Genomic DNA, 15561 nt, shown 5'->3' with positions numbered 1-15561 from the left:
TCAACTTTTAGGAGTACATTAGCATATATGGCTGGCTTCAAAGCTAACACATATGGGCTAAAAGTCACAATTGTAGATTTCATGGGGCCAAATCCTTTACAAACTTGAAAAAATTTTTATATATTTCCATGTGCCCCTCTCTCCCTGGTGAAATGTGACCTATGCTCCATCTGACAGGTGAAGAGTTCAAACAGTAGAAAGCCCATTGCGACATGGACAGAGTGTGCTAAGCGTTGTCACATGTGGCCTTTGGTTTAAAATATCAGGCTTGTCCCTTTCTTAAAAACAAACAGTCCTGAAAATGTGTGTTGTCTCAGATGAGGATCCATCTGACATCATTGTGACTAACATACTGCACTAAGTGTAATGCCTGCTCCGATTGCACCCATCCTCTCTGCCTGGTGACTGTCCACATTACTGACACCCTTGACGCTATCTAATAAATTGATCTACAACAAAGCAAACAAGCACTATTTTGTTTTTAAATCTAAATGCAGTTAGTGACCTTAACACATGAAGTCAGTTTCCCTGCAGATTCTCAAAGGAACCGAGAACTCACAAACAAAAATGACATTTCCCCTGATGACACCACTGAGCGACCCATCATGCCTTTAAATGTCTCACCGCTTAACAAGATGCCTCACTAATTTAAGATGCAGATTAAGTAGTATGGCAGAGAGAGATGCATTTACAGATATTAGTGCATCAGGTTGTGTTAGAATGTGCAATCAGAGACGTCCCTGTCCTCACATACCCTTTCAGCACTTAGAAAAACATAAGCATTAGAATTAATGGGTATACTTAGAACCAAATAAATATTTCGGATTAAAGGATAACCAAACAGACAGTCAATTAATGCACTAAAAAAAGAGAGATTATTTTTTAAACAAACAATAAATAAAGTATTTACAGCAGCTGCTTTCTGCTTTTACTAAGAAATACTCTGCATGGTATTTTGGACATAGTACCATGGTAAATAGTGTGTTTTTTCTGGACAAGGACAAGAATTACACTACTAATTAAAAGTTAGGACACACCAACTAATTTAACTTTATTATTAGGCTAAGTAATCAAAGCTCTAAATAACAAATTGAAGTATGGGAATTATGAAATAAAGTAAAATAAATGTCATGAATATTTGAAATTAGTCTAAAATTGAAAAGTTGATTGCCAACGTTCAGGAGTACACAATCATAGATGGCATCAAAGCTAACAGATACAGTATATGGCTAAAAGTCACAATTTTAAAATAAAATAAAAGGCATACTGTCTTCTTTTTTACTCTCTTTGTCTAGGCAGGTGGTGCTGGGGAGGAGGAGGGCTAAAATAAGAATTTGCATAGCAGGCAGACTTAGTGTGTTCATTTTGGATGCATCGTGGTTATAAAGGCTAGTAGGAATGAATACGTGAAATCGATTGGCTGTGGAAGTTACGTTGAAACAACCAATCAGAATGTGAATAGAGTTTCAAGGCTGAACTATTCATTATTAAAGGGGTCATATAATGGTACATGCACTTTTACAAGTTGATTGTACTGAAATGTGTGTTGGCAGTGCCTGTACACAACCATCATAAAATGATAAAAATCCATCCAGTGTTTTTTTTTTTATCTTCTTATGTTTTCCCCTCTCTCAAATCAAGCCGTTCGACCGTGTGACGCCCCTCCCACGATTGTTGATTGACAGCAGCGTTTCAACACAGACCCGCCCTCGCTCATGAGCTGTCAATCATAGTCCGCAAGAACCGGCGCGGTCATTGTTGATACACTGGAGCACTGTCTATGAGCAGAATGGCGTCTAAGCGATTGTGGTGTTCTGTTCTTGGGTGTAATAAGGAACACAGTCATTTTGATGTTCCTAAATCTGAACCGCTGAAGACGCAGTGGCTGAGTTTGTTTTCGAAGGGAATATTCCCCACGATCAACGTCAATGCTTTCATGTTTGCGTGAATCATTTCTCACCAGACTGCTTTATAAACGAGGGTCAGTATAAAGCTGGTTTTGCTAAGAAGCTGCTCCTGAAAAAAGGATCAGTACCAACTATTCGTGTTCCTGCTGCACCTCCAGAAGAAGAAGTGAGTGTAACGTTTTATTAACCTTTATATTAATATTTGTATTAATCTTTGCAAATCGCTTGCTGCACGCTTCACGATGAATGCGGCTGTTTACACTCAGGGTACATTACGGCATGTTTTATGTACGACGTTCTCATTATAATTCATAATCCCACGTTTATAATGAACAACGTGTTATGGTTATTGTGTTAAAATCGGTATACGCACAGAACAGAGGGGCGGGGTGAGCAAAGCTCATTATCATTTAAAGACACATGCACTTAAACAGCGTGCTGAAAACAGAGCTGTTTTTGACCAGGTAAAATTAGTGTTTTCTTACAATACTAATGAGAATTTTTAATTAAAGTATATTACAAACTTTTAATTTAGACCCTAAAGAATCATATTAGCTTGTACAAAAATGGCATTATATGACCCCTTTAAGATCAATGTAAGATCCATTATAAGCTGGGTTTCTATCCAAACATAAAGGGAATCTTTTCAAAGTTAGCAAAAAAAAAATCAAACAAATGCGAATTAGGTGCGTTTCCATCACGTTGTTTAGAGTGGATGACAGTGGTATTGGTAACCTAGTAACCAACAGTAAATAAAACACCATCAGCGGAAACAGCCGATTAGTCACGCGGGTTTAATGTTCGATACGTCAAAATGTATTCGGTAAATACCATTATTCGCATTAACTCTTTTTCGCACAAGTCAAAAACCACATCAAAGCGAGTGTAAAAACTTTTTTGCAAATTACGGGATTTTTTTTCCCTAAATTTGGGGTTTCCATCACTTGTACTTCAAAATGAGCATAAAAACAGGGTGATGGAAACATACACTGTCAAAGAAGAGGTCTACAGCTCGCTTAATTGACATGGTGAAAGCCTTAGTTTCATTCATGGTAAAATAATGAGCTCACAGTCAGGTTAGTTGTAGTATTGTAGTTATACAGGGCAGGTCAGGAAACTGATGTTCACCTGTGTTTAATCTGACCTCTTTCTCTGTCCTCGCTCTAAAAATACCTCACCGGCCAAGCACAATAACAGCATGAAATACTTTCTGGTTTATAATGACTTTTTCCCCCCTGATTTTTAATGAAAGCTACAACATTCCTTTTGCACTTCAATTCTGCAGTGTTTGAAAGATGCTCACACAATAGAGCTAATTTATGCAACAAATCAGAATAAATTATGCCCCAGCTAAAAATTATCCCGAGAGAGAGAGGGAGGATATTACACACAGACTCACATACACCCACACAAGCTGCTGCATATAAATGTCTCCCAGTTTAATGTTCCGAAGCACTTCAGATCCACAGAACTGGAATTCTAATTCCTGCATCCAGAATTCCGATGCATTATCATTCCTCTCTGTTTCAGTCAGCTCAGATTACAGCAGCCTGGCAGGGTTCAGTGAGGGAATTAGGACACCCAGTGTGGCGACAAACAGGAGAAGGTCATGCTAGTTAGTTCTGCCCACGCTGGTTCTCACTGCCAGGTTTGAGACGGGTACTGCAAGAAAGAAAATAGTGCTCGTCTCACAGCTGGACTGTCAGTGCTGGACAGTCAGGCAAACGCTGGCCCCCGACCTCTCTTGAGTTCTGAGATCCATCAGCTGTTAAGACATGCACCCCTCTCCTCCTCCAAACCATGCCAACTGCTCTCTTTCTTCCTCTCATCTTCTATTTCCATCTCTCTGATTGCATGACTCACAAGCAGGTACCTAAAAAATACTGTGGTGGCAGCATGGTACAGTGATAGTATCATATAGCAACACTTATGCGTTGATGATATGATATGGAGTTCCCACCTTTTAATTTTCTATGATTTTTCCAGTTGTTCATTATGATAGGATTAGGATTTTTAACAATTTGATTATACTACTATTTCTACAATTTCTAGCCAATGAAATATTTTCGAGCCGAGCATAACTGAAAAAATATATATATTTACTATTTTATTGAGTAGATATAAACGTTTTTATGGCTTTTCTGTTTTTGTTTTTCAGATATTAATTTATTTCTAGGAAGATATTGTTATTTTTGTAATAGTACCACTGAGTATCATCAATAGTTTTATTAATATTTTGAATCAGATTTTATTTTTATATTTATATTAAATGTGTCTATATAGTTTTATTACTTTTTTCTATTTTAGTTTTAGTTATTTTAGTACATCAAGTTACACATAATGGAAATGAGAAATTATGCCTGGGCAACTATAGCTGAAATAAAATAAGTTTACTTTTTCTTTTCTTTTCTTTTCTTTTTTTTCAGTTAAAGTTTATTTTATTTAAATAAAATGTATGTTTATAGTTTTAGTTAAATTAAATTAATTAATTAAGATATAAAAAATATATTCACTGTGATATAAAATGTTCATTTTCATGAATTTTAGTGATTAATGGATATGATTTTACTAACATTTTCAAATCATGAAAACTAATATCTTAAAAAGTCATAGAAATGTCTATAGTGGATATAATTTTATTACGTATAATACATTTATAATTTTAGAAGAAAAATATATTCACTAATCACTAAAGAAATTTCTTTGACTTAATATTTTTCATTTTAATGACTTTATTTTTTAAAACTTGATAATATTAACGGGTTTTGCCATGGGATCTCTGTATATACCATGAATCTGAATTAATTGAATTCATGGCAATAATTAGATGTAAATCCTTTATTTTCACTGTACTGTTTTGTGCATGTCCAAACAAACATAGTAAATTCAGGGTACTCTTCAAGGTATTACCATAAAATACTATGATGATATACTCTGATATACACCACAGTACCATTTAAATACCAGAGTAAATTAATATGGCAGTGCATGGTAAGGTACAAAGTACCCTGGTAATACCATCTGATACCATCACTGAACCACAGTGTCGCACTTTAACTTCAAAATCTGTAACGCAATAACTAAAAAAATGTCCTAATCCTGCTGCGATCACAGCAAACAGCCTCTCAGCCACAGTCACAGCTCAGAGATCAAAGGTTTTCATGGTGCATGATATAATACCGATCAAACACGCTCTTATAGCGGCCCGATCTCCCTCGCTCGAGTCTGACAGAAAGATTTCGCTCAGATTCAGTCTAGAGACAGACACCTATTATCTCCAGTCTCTAATCTAATCTCTAATGGTTTAAAAGTCAAATTTGGGGTCTGCAGCTAGTGTGTGGAAAACGTCCTGTTTTAAAGTATTTCCATGTAATGACACCCAAAGGTGAGAATTTATAACAAAACCTCAGATATGCATTAATTTTCAATAATTCAACAGAGAAACTAAGTATTCCACTAACACCACAAGTACATCAGTGTTTATCTCAAGGCATCATACAAGGTTTAAACCCTTAAACTCTCTTGTGTATAAAACTAATTCCTTACACCACCAATTTCACTTATCAAAACTGCTGTTCTTATTTCAAAACTTGTAACAGTATTATATTATCTATATTATAAAAAGGTATTACACAGATCTCTGGAATACTTCATTCTCATTGGTCAATTTCAACATTCTGCTGTCAAATATTTCAGTATAATAACCCTTAAACATTAAAATTGATCATTACTGGCAACTGATTTCCTCTCAAAAACTCAATAATCAACTCAAGAAAAAAAAATCCTGGCAAAAGTAGTAGACTATTAAAAAATGTTGTGAATTAGATTTATTCAAATAGATATTTTCAATGTAGTTGCATTACCATTCACTAACCTGTATTGTTTAAAACTTAATTTTAATACATAATTTTAAGATATAAATTTTCATGTTTATTTATTTTTTTAAATGTAAAATCTATGACTTGTCTATGAAAAAACAGACTACTTTCATCTCTCTAGTATCACACTGTGGTCTCTTTCCTCTATACAATATTGTAATTTCAACTCAAACATGATTTATTATAAATATTTTTAACAAAAACTGGTCAGTAGCCCTATAATGAAGATGATAGTGTACAATCAACCTTATTATGACAAAATAAACCGCTTAAGGGTGATGCAAGTCTATGTGCCTTCATGATGGGGTCCTGATCACCCTGTCAGAATTTATTTTGCAATAACAACCAGCTGACTGAACATTATAATTACACTGTAAAAAATTTCTAACCCTCCCAAATCAAAAATTTCAAGTGACCAATAACATCTAAATTTTTCAATTGGCCCAAGTGAAATTCTTGTTGCAATAGTCTGTTAACATTGGCTCAATGAGAAATAATACGTCAGATTAATTGAAAAATGTAGATGTTATTGGTCACTTGAAATTTTTGACTTGGGGATGTAATTTTTTTTTACAGTGTACTTAAACACTTTTAGTAACCAATCAGACAGTGCTGTGTATCAAGTGAACTACACAGGTTTTACAAGTAACCTTCATCATGAAATACCGACAGACTAAATCATATGTGTATGGACGTGGTGTGCTAGAATATTCGCATGCAGTCTGATTCATATATGTGGGTGGAAGAGAGAAGCAAAGCCTCTCTCTCCCCCCTTGTGGTTTTCCATGTGTGTGTACCGTTCGCAGGTACGAGACTATACAAGACTTCCAGTCACTCTGTGGTGAGTTGAGAGAGAAGAGGGTGTCCCCGGCTAGGGTGATGCCAACACAATGACGCCATAAGCCTCCTGATGCTTTGACACACAACAAACTGGCAGTCTAAAAGTCAGACCCCATTAAATCAGTTGACAAAGGCTTTACGGACCTACCGGCGTCCAGCCAGGACAGCGGGCAAAAAAAGGCAAGCTTAGGGGAATTAAAAGCTTACGAATCAATGGACCCCCCCAGCTCTTTTTCACACTGAACACAACAAAAACATACAGAGCAAGTACCTGAACACAACTGAGCTAACCAGTTAACCAAGCATAAGTACTATCAGATTGTTAAGTGGCAGGCAGCAAATAACATTTAGAAGGAAAATAGCAAGCTGAATTACACTAAACAGACAATATTTAGACACAATCACAAACAAAAGAAAGAGAGCAATGCTCACCAGTTATCTTCTGCTGATGGTTTTAGTTGGGAAGCGCTGACCGGAATTCAGTCTGTTCCTTCCAGCATGGTTGCATGAGTGTGTAATGAGTGTGTGTGTGTGTGTGTGTGTGTGTTCAAGTGCAGGTACTGTAGGCTGAGGGTTGATCCTGTGTTACCATTCACTGGCAGGCTGCCCCCTCTCGCTGTCTCTCTCTCTCTTTAACTCTCCGATTCCCTCGCTTTCTGTCATGCTATCACTCGCTCTCTCTCTATCTCCCTCCCTCTTCTTCATCCCCTCTCTTTCTCTCTCTCCGCTCTCGAGCTGTCAGAGCCGGGCTGCTCTACCATGTGTTAGCCCACGTACAACTGCAACACACTGTGCCTACACACACACACACACACACAGAGAGAGAGAGATAGAGAGAGAGAGATAGAGAGAGAGAGAGAGATCAGCTGTTGTTTCTATTACATGAACATGCTGACACACAATTTGTTAAATTACTCCTCTCCAAAATTAGTTTTTAAAAGAACAGCTCAAAGGTTTTGCAAACACTCTAGTTTTATCTAGGGCTTTATCAAGTGTGTATTGTGTGTGTTGTGGTGAACTACCCCCGCTAAGATGGTAATATTTCATCTGTTTCTCTCTATTTCCCTCTCAGTTTCATGTCACAGTGGTGATATTAAAAAAACAGAGTTTCCCCTCACGGCAGACGTTCAAACTAGGCAGATTTTGTGAACAAGACCTATTTTAAAAAACATATTTTGAACAGTTTAGGTATTAAACATTTGCGCATCCTGGACATTTCACACTACAAATATCACCCTAGCAACCACCAGAACAACATAGCATCCACATGAACATTTTTCAAATCACTTTAGCAACCACATAGCAACACCCTAGTAACCACTTAGATCATCTTAATAACCAGGGCTGCCAACTCTTGAGTTCAGCTTTGAGTGAGATTTTGGGGGTTGGCGATTTGATTTTGAAAAAAATCCATTCACTCCTTTTTTTTATCCTCAAAAAGCCTAAACACTCTCAATAATCAAGCCATTTGGATTTTCTTGCTCCGCCCACGACTACTGACGTACTGTCCCATATTAGCATATTTCCACCCTCAGCCATTTGTATACTGTCTGCCAAGGCAGCACTTTATGTGTCTTGTCTCGACACCCCCCACAGAAGAGAGGGATGGGGTCAGCAGTTGCTCATTATCATTTAAAGGAACACGCCGACTTTTTGGGACTTTAGCTTATTCACCTTATCCCCCAGAGTTAGATAACGTTAAGTCCATACATACCCTTCTCATCTCCATGCATGCCGTAACTCTGTCTGACGCACCCACCGCTAGCCTAGCTTAGCACAAATACTGGAGGTAAACGGCTCCAGCTAGCATTCTGCTCCCAATAAGTGACAAAATAACGGCAACATTTTCCTATTTATATGTTGTGATTTGTATAGTCTAAGATGTTAGAAGTTGAAGATGGTTAGAAAATGGCTGTGTCTCATGTGACCTTGTAAATTGTACACCCTGTGACTATACAAATCACAACATGTAAATAGAAAAATGTTGGCGATATTCTTGTCACTTATTGGGAGCAGTATGCTAGATGGAGCCGTTTACCTCCCATATTTGTGCTAAGCTAGGCTAGCTGTGGGTGTGTCTGACAGAGTTACGGCTTGCACAGAAATGAGAAGGGTGTGTATGGACTTATCTAACTCTGGGGGATGCGGTGAATAAGCTAAAGTCCCCAAAAGCGTGTTCCTTTAAAGAGACATGCACCGAAACGGGTCGCTGTGAACAGAGCTGTTTTTAAGGAGGTAAAAAGGGTGTTGTTTTACACAACCTTTGAGGAATTTTAACCAAAGTATGTTACAAACTTTACATGAAGACCCCAAAGAATCATACCAACATGTGGAAAATGGGCATACGGTGACCCCTTTAAGTATTTGTATCAGTAATGGGGGCCTTTTGCCCCATTCTGGTGACCCTCCTTGCCACCACGCATTTACAAGATTTTTTAGGCGAAACAAACAACTTTATGATTTATGTTCCCATAAAATGTGTTGACTCATCAACGTTCAATTGAAACATAGGCCTATAGGACTTTATTTTCTGCAATTATAATGAAAAGCGTGTTCTATTTAGCCCTGTTCTACCTTACCCTACAAGTTAGTTTTACTAAAAAACTGTTATTAAAGGTGATACAATTTGTATACAATTACATATAAGTAGGCTACTGATTTGTATACAATTACATTAAGGCCGTTTTTATAATAATAATAATAATAATAATAATAATGTTATAGCAATAACTTTTTAATGGTAGGCTATTAGAGTAAAAATAATGAATATGTAATATAATGCTTTTTTGCAAAATGCTCTTTTTCTCGCTACTGTACAGTTTATGGCCACTGACCTGAGTGGCTTTTCTGAGGTAAATGCAATGTTACGTGACATTCAAGACAAGAGCTACAAAAACACTGATTGAGCGATTACATGAGACAAGATACATTTCAGTAAGTTGTACTGGTTCTTTCAACATACCTTCTGATGTTCATTTATGTTTATTTTGTGCTGTAACAACTAGAAGTAAAAAGGGAGAGATGATCGGTTCAAGTGCGCGCGCTCCCGCTTCACTTGATCTGAGCCGTTGTCGATCGTGTTACGCCATATTCAGAGTTCCAAATCGGTATTTATTATTTGAATTTCGTAATAAAAATGTAAAAATTTGAAAGCTGAGACCTTTAGTTATTTAGTGCATAATTTAGTGCATTGTCTGTGTCCTCTTTGCTCCATCTCTGTAAAGCTGCTTTGAAACAATCTACATTGTTAAAAGCGCTATATACCGGTAAATGAAGATGACTTGACTTGACTTGACTTGGTGTTTTTTCACTGCGTGAGAAAATGGACGTGTGGCGTGAGAATAGTATAATTGCATGACTCTATGGCTGGCCTGTTGCTTAGCAATGTCTAGAAACACCCTGTCAACCACATAACAACGTAGTTTTGGGTAGTTGCCAGGGTGTTGCTATGCAGTTGCTAATGTGTTCTAGCTAAGTTCTGAATGATACCTCAAATCATGCACCTTGTTGAGGGGAAATGTTGCCAGTCCATTTCTAAATGATTGGACAATTCAACTCTCATGAACTTACATTTAAGAAGGGAGCCAAGCTTTATCTAGGGACCATCGTAAATAACCCTAGCAACCACCAACATAGCAACTACATAGAAACATTATAAAAAAATACTCTGAATACCTTAGCAACCACATAGGATTGTGGGTGATTGCCTGAGTGTTGTTATGAAGGGAGAAAAGACATATGCAGGGACCAAAATATCATAGATCTCCCTAGCAACCACTTAGAACATCCTAGCAACTGCATAGTAATGTACAATAGATGTGGGTGGTTGCCATAGTGTATCTATGAGATTGCTAAGGTTTTTTTTTTTTTTTTTTTAGCACATATGCACTTTGCTACATCTACATTTATTAATTTAGCAGATGCTTTTATCCAACACAGCATACAAATGAAGAATACAACAAGCAAAAAACAATTCTAGTTGTGTCCTAGGATGTTCTGAGTGGTTGCCAAGGTGAAATGTGATATTCTTGTCCCTAGATACGGCTTCCACTTTTTTCTAGCTTAATATCGCCATTCTGGGAGTGTTGTGTATTTGCTTCAGGTAGCCTACTTAAATCCCCATCACAAAATCTAGCACCCTAGCAACTACCAGAACAACATTGAAACATTTTAAAAACACTCAGCAATCACATAGCAACATAGTAGTTTGTGGTTGCCAGGATGTTGCTATGCGGTTGCTAATGTGTTCAGCACATTGCTCATCAGTTGCTACGATGTTCTGAGTGTTTTTTAGGGTGACCCAGGATATTCTGGTCCCTAGATACAGTTTGTCTCTCTCCTTAAAATCCACTTTTTTTTCTAGTTTGTTGTTCTAGAAGTGTTGCCCATTTGCTCCAGGTAGACTATCACAAAATCAAGCACCATAGCAACCACCTGAACAACATAGTAACAAAATAGAAGCATTCTAAAAACACTCAGAACATTGCATAGCAACATGGATGGATGCCAGGGCGTTGCTATGTGGTGGTGTTCTGAATGTTTCAGCACATTGCTAAATAGTTGCTATGATGTTCTAAGTGAGTGCTGATACCGGTTCCTAGATACCACTTTGCTCCCTCCTTTAATGTAAGTCCAGTTTTTCTAGTTTAATATCACTGTTCTTCTGGGAGTGTTGCCTTTTTGCTCCAAGACTACACAAATCCCCATGACCATTCTTATTGTAATTAACTTGATGAGCTCCGAGCTCATTATTTCTATATTGCTCTGCCCCCCAGCAGGAATCACATTCTCATTATTGCCCAGTTTGATCAAATCGCACATGTGTGTTCAATTATGCCACACTTGTGAAATTAAACTAAATAATGCTTCGGATGATCTGATGTAATTCCTAATGTACAAAGGCAAATGTGTGCTAGATTTTGTGATCTGCTGTGTTGTGTGGCACGTGCTTTCACCCTACATTCACGAATCAGCAGCCTGGAGCTTGTACAAAAGTGTCCATGGCAACGGGCTGATCCCATGCCAAGTTATTTGGTCCTAGCACACTAAAGATAGACCCACGCAGCACACGCGGGAAAGTCTGCACTGCATGAGATTCCGAAACCATCAGCACCTGTACCTCATACTGTAAAAGAAAAACACAACAAGACGCTTATGCTTAAGGAAACAAGAGACAGGCTGCTACTTGTAACATAAAATACCATGGTATGACAATATCTGATTGTATTACCATGATACTTTGATAAGTAGCATGATTACCACAGTCATATACATTGTATTTAAAATGGTACTCTTACTTGGTGTTAGCCATGCTTACAAAATAGTACTGTGGCTGTACCATGGTAAAGTGAAGGTATCAGATGGTAATATATGGTACTCTTAAATAAACCATGGTACTATGTAATATGGTATTTATTTACATACTTCTAAGAATATTAATAAAATAAACCATGGTAGTCCCACAGTACTAGTACCATGCACTTTTTGTGAGTGACTAACATATTACTTTATTATTTATATACCAGGAATTACCAGGTTCTAAAAGCCATGGTACTATCATGATACCATGAACAAAAAAAACATGGAAATGCTATGGTACTTGCTGTAAGTGATATTTCAAGCACATTTTGTCCCCATAATGTAGGGTTTACCAGGACACACACACACACACACACACAAGGGGACAGCTTGCAGAGTGAACAGAAATGTGGGACATTGCTGCTGGCTACGCATCGTACAACACCATCGCAGCCTGCCACATTCCTGCTGGCTCTCTAATGAACGGAAACCCAGGGCGGATCTGTCACCAGAACGCTGTCCTGTAAAATATGGAGCCAAGCTGCCTACACACAGTCTGTCATATAAGAGAGGAATTAATCCATGTAAAAGAAAACTGTACATCCATTTGAACATCTAAGAAATGCAGACCTTTTATGAATCTGTCAGTTCCAGATGCAGTTGTGATGTTAAGGATGAACCCTCCGAATGACAGCTTGACGTCTTTGAAGCGCCAGTCAATGTTTGTTCGTTGGAGATAGATATATAGTCTCTCTTTCACAACCCTGCAGGAGAGCAATAGAGAGGAGAGGGGGGAAAGAGGAAGAGAGATAAACTCTTTTGTGAATGGCATAACAACAGGATGCTAGATAGATAGATAGATTGACAGACAGACAGACAGACAGACAGACAGACAGACAGACAGACAGAGAGAGAGAGAGAGAGAGAGAGATAGATAGATAGATAGATAGACAGACAGACAGACAGACAGACAGACAGACAGACAGACAGACAGACAGACAGACAGACAGACAGACAGACAGACAGACAGATAGATAGATAGATAGATAGATAGATAGATAGATAGATAGATAGATAGATAGATAGATAGATAGATAGATAGATAGATAGATAGATAGATAGATAGATAGATAGATAGATAGATAGATAGATAGATAGATAGACAGACAGACAGACAGATGTGACACCAGACTCAATCTCAATGTTATATATTGTGGCCCTGCAGCGAGTGGTAAAACTGAAGTGTCTTCCTCTGATCCATTAGAGCGTCTTTCCCTCATCAGCAACACAAAGAGTCTGTCAGAGCGCTGGAGTGACTCTGATCGCACAAACACCCACAATGCTCTCCTGATCTCACTGAACTGTCAGTCACAAAAGAGAACACGTTTCAATGGTACTTTTGCTTGATTATAGAAGTGTAGTTATTTATGGTCACACTAACTGTTAAAAAAGAAATGGACTGGCTGCATTTATTTGATCAAAAATACAGTAAAAGCAGTAACATTGTGAAACATTATAATAATTATATGTAATTAAAATAAAGGTTTTCTATTTGAATATGTTTTAAAATCTGATTAATTCCTGTGATGCAAAGCTGAATTTTCAGTATCATTACTCCAGTCTTCAGTGTCACATGATCCTTCAGAAATCATTATAATATGCTGATTTTCTGCTAAAAATATATATATATATATTTATTATCAATATTGAAAATGGAAACTGCTACTTTTTCAGGATTTTTTGATAAAAGAAAAATTAAAAAGGAAAGGATTTATTTGAAATACAAATATTTTGTAACAATAAATGTCTTTACTGTCACTTTTGATCAAATAATGCATCATTGCTACTGAATAAAATATTTATAATTTCTTTCAGAAAAAGTAATACACATATACCTAAGATTTCACTGTTCAACCAATTACACAGCACTTATTTTGGCCTGCAGGGAGATCTATCTGCTTTAGTGTGTTCATAACTTCAATATTATGATATTATAGAGCAAGAACTCTGGAATCCATGTATGTGGATGTGAAAAAGAGTTTGAATGAGAATATAGAGTTAACTTTTACTGTGAGCTTTGCGTGAAAAAATGACAAAACAGCTGCTGATGATGAGAAATTAACAACCTTGCTGTAGACATTTCAATACATGCCTATAAATCCACTTATCTGTGCCTTATTTTAAATGCTTTTGGCTGGAAGTCACCTGATATGTAACAGAATAATTAAGTAGCCTACCTTTGTTTATATTAGAGCAGTTTCCCCATGTTTCCAGTGCACATATTGTGTAAAACTTCCTGAAAAAGACACAGGAACATATGAATCGCATTAGGAGTCACAATGGCACATGTAGGCCTACATATAAAGTTTGACACATGTTCTTTATAGAATTAGTATGTTTTATGATCATGAAATCCTACAACGACCCAGCTGTCAGCTGTAGCCCAATTCTCCATTCAGGTACTGTTTCTGTTGCCATGGCAGCCAGAAAACCCATAGAAATGAAAGGTTCATGTTCTGCTCCTCTCACTATGTTCTAACAAAAATAACTAGAGTTTGTATTACTGAGCAAAATGTGAGTCATGAATGCATGGTGCCACAATGATGCTGTGGATGGTTGCAAGGTATGAGATTCGATTCCAAAAATAATTGATTCATCGATTTCGAGGCATTGGAGTTCGATGGAATCGCCTAAACTGAAGGGCCTGACATGTCTGAGCATAACTGTCCATTACCTCAGTTACCAAACTGTTACACATCCCAGAAGAACAGTAGTGGAATTTGATCTAGGGACTTGAATCTTTTGACTGTTTACCAAATCTTTCAGACTTGCACAGTTAAAGGGATAGTTCACGCAAAAAGGAAAATTCTGTGATCATTCACCCTCAAATTGTTCCAAACTTGTATGGATTTCTTTCTTCTGCTGAAAACAAAAGAAGATATTTTGTACCCAAACAGTTGTGGGGCAACATTGGGTAAATAAACAAAAAAAACATAGTTTTTTTTTTCATACTATGGAAGTCAATGTAGCCCACAACCATTGGTTACAAACATTCTTCAAAAAATCTTCGTGTTTAGCGAAACAAATAAACTTATACCGGTCTAGAACAACCTGAGGGTGAGTAAATGATCACAGAATTATTTTTTATTTTTTTTTGAATGAACTATCCCTTTAAGCCAGCAGGTGGCGACGAGTGAACGTCTTTAAAAAAAGTTGAAGAATCCTCAAAAGAATCGTTCAAAAACTCATAGCTGGCCTGTTCACAACCACAAGCTTATTTTAAAAACGCATATTTAAACAACAGTTTTATCCATTATAATTATTCACGAGTTTTAATCAATCTAAATCAACTCAATAGATCTATCTGAAAACCCTCAATGCTCACAATCTTGCCCTTCCAGTGCAACGGTCGGTGACCAACTAAAAATAATTAAGTTAAAGATAAGCTAAATAATCATAACGACAAATATTTAGCAATATATATATATATCCTAGAGAGAGAGAGTGTGTTAAAAAAAAACCCATGAGTATCTTTGGTATGCCCACTATTTAGCCTATTGTTTGAAGCATTTTTACTCGATTTCCTAAAGAAATATAGGGGAGGAAAATGTTCTGCCGATATCTATATACAAAGTATA

The 15561-nt window shown here is 37.1% G+C and overlaps 1 protein-coding gene across 1 annotated transcript in view; it reads right to left on the bottom strand.

Annotated features, from left to right (window-relative positions):
* The window catches only part of palmdb (palmdelphin b), a 33669-nt gene extending 21036 nt beyond the window's left edge, over positions 1-12633 (bottom strand). The window contains exons 1-2 of the mRNA XM_084399608.1: positions 12554-12633; positions 7058-7420 (exon numbers count right to left, since the gene is read on the bottom strand). The gene's annotated coding sequence lies outside the window, so the exon portion shown is untranslated. The remainder of the gene's footprint in view (positions 1-7057; positions 7421-12553) is intronic.
* Between the last annotated feature and the right edge of the window lie 2928 nt (positions 12634-15561).

Source organism: Rutilus rutilus (assembly GCF_951802725.1).
Source record: "Rutilus rutilus genome assembly, chromosome: 24".
Classification (NCBI taxonomy): domain Eukaryota; kingdom Metazoa; phylum Chordata; class Actinopteri; order Cypriniformes; family Leuciscidae; genus Rutilus; species Rutilus rutilus.
The sequence above is the reverse complement of the archived record's forward strand: the minus strand, read 5'-3'. Positions and strand labels throughout refer to the sequence as shown.